An 8,274-nucleotide genomic window follows, 5' to 3' on the forward strand; every position below is an offset into this window, starting at 1 on the left:
AGGCCTCACAGAGGTCCAGATAGATGACATCTGTAGCCCTTCCCATGTCCACTGATGTAGTCATTCCATCATAGAAGGCCACTAGGTTAGTCAGGCAGGACTTGCCCTTGGTGAAGCCATGCTGGCTGTCTTGAATCACCTCCCTGTCCTCCATGTGCCTTAGCATAGCTTCCAGGAGGATCTGCTCCATGATCTTCCCAGGCACAGAGGTGAGACTGACTGGCCTGTAATTCCCCAGGTCTTTCTTTTTTCCCTTTTTAAAAATGGGGGTTATGTTTCCCCTTTTCCAATCAGCGGGAACTTCACTGGACTGCCACGACTTCTCAAATACGATGGATAGTGGCTTAGCAACTTCATCCACCAGTTCCTTCAGGACCCGTGGATGGATCTCATCAGGTCCCATGGACTTGTGCACCTTCAGGTTCCTTAGATTGTGTATAAAGATTTTCTGTGTTAAGAAAATAATTGAATACCATGTCAGTACATCTTGTAGTAAATGGAAACTTGAAGACAGATCTCCTGGATTTTATATTAGTGGTCTACAATATATGTGAAATATGGTGGATGAGGAAATTATCACCTGGCATAATCACGGAAAGCTCCTTGGTTTGTCTCCTAGTAAAAAGCCATTGCAGTTTTGAAGTACAATTAAGCTATCTGTATGGTAATCACCTCAGATTTATAATATGATATAACATGAAGTCATAACTATCATGAACTCCCTGGGGCTCCAGATGCGCAAATACATTACCTGGCTATCTCCTTTCAGATTTCCTTGGTTAAATTGGTAAATGACACTAAAAGGACTAAGAAAACATCATAGAGCAATTTGCTTTACAGTTTAGGTGTGAAAGTTTTGAATAATTTATGTTGCATTTGAGTTTCTTTGGATATTTATATATCAGAATATTTTCACATTCTCTATTAAGGAGTTTAAATACAATCAAAGAGAATAGCTACAAGCCAAGATTAAAATTATGCCAGTGTGTCTCACTGATAATGTGTTTTAAGGGTTTTTGTCCTAGGAAATATTTAGCATTACAAGAAAGTTTCAATTGTAGACAGGATTATTGACCTAAATATCAATCCTTGTGGCTTTGAATTACTACTTTATGCCTACAAGACCCTTCTTTCCTTTCCACCTATGTGAAACGCTTCAAAAGGTGGGATAATTCTATCCCTGTATCTCCTGTGAAACTATTCTGCTCATCCTGTTGTGTCTTGAAGAAATCATATTTGCAGAGATTTGGTGTCACCTCATGCTGTCTCTCATGCCCAAGTTCCACAGAAGATTAAGGTATATACTTTTGGAAACACTTGGTACAAGTATGTAGCACAGTAGGTAAATATATCTCACCACATTAAAAAAGATAAAAATTACATAGTTGCAAATCTGAGCTAAACTGTATCAAATTATTTCTTTATGCTAGTATTAGTGAGGAAGCTGGTAGCTGCATTTAGTTACCTGACACTTCCCAAATAGGCAGAGTTTTTTGAGAAGCTCTCACTTTGCAATTCTTGCAAACAAATGTTTGCTATTTCTCATCAGTCAAGAAACTCCTTAAACTACAGAAATGCCTTTTCATTGTTTCAGGCAATTATTTTCAGAGCAGAAGCAATTGTTTTGGGAACAGAAAAGGAACTACTACTCTCAAATTTAAGTCTACAAAACCCAGAAAATACAGGGCTTAATACTGACAATTGGTTATCTCAACGGTTTTGCACAGAAGTTACATTTTATGAATATTGTCAGAGGTGAGAAGGAGCATGGTAGCATACTGTGTATAGTGACATACATGACAATTGTGACTTTTCGTTATGTTTGCCATTTCTGTTACTACCACTACTACCTGTTTTTCAATGATGTGTCTTCTCCACTTGGGCTGATTAAATTGACTGACAGGATTCGAGGGTCAGAATTCTCAGTAATGAATGCTTACTAATGTGTATTATGCACATTTTCAGGATAAATGAAATACCTGGCTTTAGCTTAACAAGTGGAAACACCACAAGGAGTTTCCAGAGACTATATTAATAACTTTCATGCTTACCAGAGTAAAAAATAGTGCACTTGTTTATGTGCGTAGCTTTAGGATACTGTGTTTTAAAAGATTGGTTTCTGAAGCTTGTCCCTGAGTTTTCATAGGCCAAGTTGGAGAAAGATTCCTGGCTATGGATCCATTATCTAAGATATTTCCTGGATTTATGCCATGAACTATAGAACTGAATACTATTTTTGAATGTAATTTTTATTTTTCAGAGCCAGCATTTCAAAAGTTTGCATATATGAGTGTACATAAGCATGTTTTGTGTGCCTGCTTTTGAAAACCTTGTTCATATTCTTTTTTTTTCTGATGAGATTTTTTGATGCTGTTGTGTTATTTTGTGTTGCTCACCATATTGTTTTAATAAAACTCTTTGTTCACAATGAGTCATCATGGAAGCAGGATTAATGTTTTGACAGTGACACATTAAATGCTAAAAACTATGGACTTCAGTGTGCTTTTGTGAGATTTTAATCAACACCAAAGGAATTTGCAAATCACACTGCACTTAGGGTGCTTTTCATTGCACCCTTTAAGAATGCCACGTTTCATTACAGCAGTGGTGAATCTGGCCATGAATTTACAGTAATTTAATGCAAATAAAGTACAATTGTTTTGGCATCATAAAAAAGGATTTAAATAATGAAAATATTTAGCTTTAAAAATTATATGACCAATGGACACATAGACATACACAGTATTAATTTTACTTTAGGTTTAGAATCCTGTTTCTTGTCCTATAAATAAATGTTATGATCAGTAGTTCCTAAACGCAAAAGCGTTTTCAGAATAGATTTTCACATCTCTCTCAACAAAAAATTGATGGGATTCTCTTCCCCTGTTGGTCAGGATTGCTGTCTACAAAAGTTCACCATTAAATGCTGATCTTGTCAATCATATGTCAGTTTTTTAAAGCATGACTTCATCTTCTCATTTACAGGAATTGCAATGAAATCACCACAGGTAAGTAAGACTCATTTATCAGATGGTACTTCTCTTTTTTCACTATCAATTAAATACAAAAGCAACTCATGCAGAAATTATACTGGTAGCAACATGAGTATAGAGCAGTATTTTGAATTATTTACTCTGGCAGCATGCCAGACTGATGGTGTAAGTCCTCCAATTGATATATTTTTTAAGCTAAAGAAACACATAAACTCCAAGTCAGTTTCTCCAGTAACTCTCTCACTTCTTGTATGTTACTTACATGTTTCTTCAGTAGGCATTAATTTGAGAGTTCACTTTCCAGGAAGTTTTGACATGTCATTATTCCAGTGAGACATATTATAGTAGTAACAACAAAACCAAACCAGGCTTTGACCACGCAAACCCTGAGAGTTATTTGCACCACACGTTGTGGTGGTGGAGGTGAGGATTATAGCAATAAAACACTGAAGACCTTTTTCTTCAAAAAGCAAAAATATTCATGTTTTCTTTACTCCATGCTAAAGTTGAGATTTTATAGTTTCCTCTCTTCTGCATGATTGCTAGAAAGCAGCTACTTTTACTAATTATCCTGAGCATGCCTACTTTCTTTCTTCTCTACTTTACTTTTGAATGGTAAAAGAAATGTATTATGATGTTCGTGCCTCATAGGTTCCTTCTTTTTTCACCTTGATAAACATTTGTCTGGGTGAAGATAAAGGGACAAGGTAGACTTAACAAATTCCATATTTGTTGACCGTTTACATTGTTTTGATGTCTTTGTAGCACTATACATTCTGTGAACCACATCTAAAACTTATAGCTCATGAGTCATTATAAAAATATCACATATGTTTGTCATAGAAACATTATCAAAGTGAAATTCTTAGCAAAGTAGCACAGATGCTATCCATGTGTATCGTGTAAGATCTTTGTATATGCAGAGATTCATCAGAAGCACTCTGACGTGCTTAACTCAGCACAGTGCTTCCATTGATTTTGGAGAGCTCTGGTTGATATTCTACATATGACTGAGTCTTATAAAGCAAAATTTCAGCATTTCAATGTTCTTTGTCCTATGTGTAGAGAGCTGTATTGTGAGTATTTTCCTTAAAGCAAAAGGTCTTCTCACAGTGGTAATACAAAGCACTCCCACAGGTATGTATATATTGAGAAATGTCCAGTAAAAGGCCTAATGTAGAACTGGAATTTCAACTCAGAAATAAAAGCTCTGAAGGTTTTGTTCTGAAGTCAAATCCAGAATAGGTATGTGTCATCTGTAAGAGTGCTGAGGAGCAGAACCTCATAAATTGGAATTAAAACATGAAGTTGGGATAAAACAATATTGGAAAAAACATCACAGAAATCTGTAACACTAAAATTAAAGACAAGATGTCCATCACCTATCTGTTCTCCCTTAATATTTTTTTTACAATGACTGTAAGAGTCCTCCAGTCTTCGGGCTATGTGACACATGATTATTTTTTAAGTCAGTACTTAGAAATGTTACAGACAATGATTAACTACCAAGTCCAATATGTAATTTAAGGTGGCCAGTCAAGCATGTAGGAGGAGGAATACCACCAGATATTTTACATAAAGTTTCTACAGTGTACAATGAAAAGTTGCACCAGACCAAGTTGTTTTGGTATGCTCTGACCTGTGCAAAAACACTGATGGAGGAATATCACCTTGTGAACCTCTGGTTTCCTTCCAGTTATTTTTATCTTCTATATTACAGATATGTTTCATTATAACGTATTCTACCACAGTGCAAAGCATAGTGGAAGAAGGACAAAATTAACAGTTAGTTTACATCTCCAGGTTCATGATCTGCCAGGACGCTAACTACCTAGACTCCTTTAACAGCAATGGATGGGATATGATTCTGGGAAAAGCTTACTGTTGAAGTATTTACATATTTCTCTTTTAGCAAAGTTATCTGGCAATTTGTTACTTGAATTGATTTCCTGAAAATACAAGTCCAAAAGATCAAACAACCCATAGCTGTTTTACCATAACACCGATGGTGACTTGAATTTCCCGTGTTGTTACTGCTATAAGAGTATACACATAGAACGTGTGTGTGTGTATGTATGTGTTTATCAATGGAAAAAATAGTGGAATTAGGCTGTTTCTCCTAGATTAATCAAATTCTTTCAACCTTCTTTATCTACTATGAGGTAGAGTTATAGGACAAAAGCCGCCTTCTTTAAAAACACTTTGCATGCTCTCTTCAGACAGGATAGCTGGCTGCTATGAATAAGATTAATGACATGGAATTTTTGCATTGGTAGCGATACATTTTGAATACTCTATTAATGTACTGTTCCATATTAATATTTTTTGCAGTATAGTCTATGTTGTGTTGGTTAAAAACAACAGCAAAACATATTTTTCATCAGCATTGGAATTAATGAAGCCTAGTTCATAATGACATTGTGTCCCAACTCACTCTACTGCAACAACCCACATCTCTCTACAATGTGTCCAGTTCCATCCCACATTTCTCTGCTCCTCAGCACATACCCAGTGTTCCTTCCCATTTCCTTGTTGTCTGTACCATGAGAGGCAGTGTGTGCTGTGACTGATGCTAAATGATGTGTGCTGGTATACACGTGGTGACTGGGTAACCACAAACCAAAATAAGTGGAGAGAAATGAGCAGAGATGGTCTCACCCCTTAGGGAAGCGATCGTGCCCCTGTACTTGGCACTGGTGAGGCCGCACCTCGAATACTGTGTTCAGTTTTGGGCCCCTCACTACAAGAAGGATGTCGAGGTGCTGGAGCGTGTCCAGAGAAGGGCAACAAAGCTGGTGAAGGGTCTGGAGAACAAGTCTGATGGGGAGCGGCTGAGGGAACTGGGGTTGTTTAGCCTGGAGAAAAGGAGGCTCAGGGGAGACTTTATCACGCTCTACAACTGCCTGAAGGGAGGTGGTAGCGAGGTGGGTGTTGGTCTCTTCTCCCAAGTAACTAGTGATAGGAGGAGAGGAAACGGCCTCAGGTTGCACCAGGGGAGGTTTAGATTGGACGTGAGGAAAAATTTCTTTACTGAAAGAGTGGTTAAACATTGGAACAGGCTGCCCAGGGAAGTGGTTGAGTCACCATCCCTGGCAGTATTTAAAAGACGTGTAGATGAGGCGCTTAGGGACATGGTTTAGTGGGCATGGTGGTGTTGGGTTGACGGTTGGGCTCGATGATCTTAGAGGTCTTTTCCAACCTTAATGATTCTATGATTCTATGATTTTGATTCCATGACACTTAGTTTCAGTTTCTCTCCTTTACCGAGATCCTTAATTTCATGAAGGCTGTAGGAACTTACTTAATTCTTGAGGCATCTTTCTGCGTGTCAAATATCACTGAAATTAGTGAAAATTGGATTAAATGGGATTGAACAAGGCTAAATACCATGAGATCTCAAATCTGCTAGATCTGCAGAAAGCATGGCCTCCTATGTCACATTTGCAGGTTCACAGTGTATTCAAACTGTTTTTCACGGAATGTATGTTTGTGTTTTTATAAAGTTATGTTAAAGGCAGGTTGGTCTGATGGTGAGTTTAGTGCTTACATTTCAACTTTTGTTTCTGATCTGGTGTCAAAATGGCTTCTGAAGAAAATTTTTATTCCTTGTGGTGGGGCAAGAGGGAGAGTTAGAATTTGCCATTGCCTCTGACCCAGGGTGGGACTCTGCCCAACTCAGTTTGTCATAAGGAAAGACAACGAAGGGTTGTAAACAGGGTGAAATCAAAACTATTTTCAAAGTATAATTGACTCATGGAAATGCTATTTCACTTTCCTCTTAGTTCCTTCATGCACTCTTCTGAGAGTCTCAGTGTGGGTTAAATGTTTACAGGTAAGACCACAACAGCAAAAGAATTAATCGGAAAATAACATGTTCTGTGCAAAGATCTTATTGCACTGCACCACCATAACATTTAGATAGAAAGGCAAGTCGAAATCCACTATTCCGGCGCAAGAAGGAAACCAAATTAAACATGAGGCCAATTCTGAGATCAAAGCTGCTTGAGAAGCACGGACCAAAAGCAACAAGGTCATAAATGTAAAACAGGTTGAAAAGTCTTCCACCATGCCAAGCCTGATGATACTGTGGCAGTGACCTGACTCCTTAATTAACATGATTGCTAATTAATCCTGCAAACCTTTGGCTTCCAAAGATTCCACAGAGAAAATCAATATATATGGCCCATTTTTTCTACTTGAGATGAAGATCCATTATTGCTGTTCAGACACATTTTTCTTCTTTGCAGTTTAAATTAACAACTTCCAGGCTATTCTGTAATTTTTTCTTGCCTGTGAATATTTGATTTGATAAAGCAAGACACATTCCCTTTTCGCGTGTTGTTCTGTTGTCTGGGATATGTTATGTGCTTTACATTGTGTCCAATGGGAATATGCTCATACTGAAAAAATTTCATTTACTGAAAAATATGTAAACTATTTTTTTCCTCATTTTGCCATTTACCTTAAAACTTTCTTCCTACTCCAAAGCAAAATCATCCATAGAAAAGTGTATTATTTTCTATATTCATTTCCATGTGATGATTGGAGGTGATATGCCCAGGAAAACATTTTTCTGTCATATTTCCATATGTGTGAGAATCTCAGCTCCTGTGTTTTGCATACTCTGAAATCTTTTGATCATTCATCAGACTGTTTTGGGGGGATGGGATTTGTAGGTGAAAAAGTTGATTTCCATTACTTTGCTAGCATGAATGGTGACAGTCAGATTAAAAACTCATTAGCTGAAGAAATAAAGTAGATTTCAGTAAGTATTTAAGAAGTACCAAGTGTGGAAAAAAATGGAAATAGCGCCTTGTTAGTGAAAAGTTGCACATGCAATGTAATTGTTTGACTTTTGCTTTAGTTTTTCTTTGTGGTTTTGGGAGTAGCAGGTGGAGGAGAGGATTCTGTACAGATGCTTCCTACTCCTGCCCTAATCCTTGGTTTTGAGGTGACTGTGTATTTTGATTGCAAAACCAAATCTTAAATCCTGTTATTTGAACCACCTGAAGTAAGGAAGAAGCAAGACATCATGAGGGAAATGAAGAAAACAGATCGGATCAGGTACATTGTTTTGGTTTTGACATTTCTTTTCTGTTTTGTTTTGGTTTTTAATTAAAATTTCCTTTAAATTATCAGCGCTCTGAAAGCTTGGAGACTTGGTGAGTAATCTTATGGGATGCTGGCTGTAGTTACTAGTACGTGCTTTTTATCTTAGGCTATGATCCTATTCCTCTTCTAGACAAGGTAAATCCTACTGATTTACAAGGGAGCTGAAACT

The sequence above is a fragment of the Pygoscelis adeliae genome, unplaced genomic scaffold (genome assembly GCF_000699105.1).
Source record: "Pygoscelis adeliae isolate BGI_AS28 unplaced genomic scaffold, ASM69910v1 Scaffold286, whole genome shotgun sequence".
In the NCBI taxonomy this organism is placed as follows: Eukaryota; Metazoa; Chordata; class Aves; order Sphenisciformes; family Spheniscidae; genus Pygoscelis; species Pygoscelis adeliae.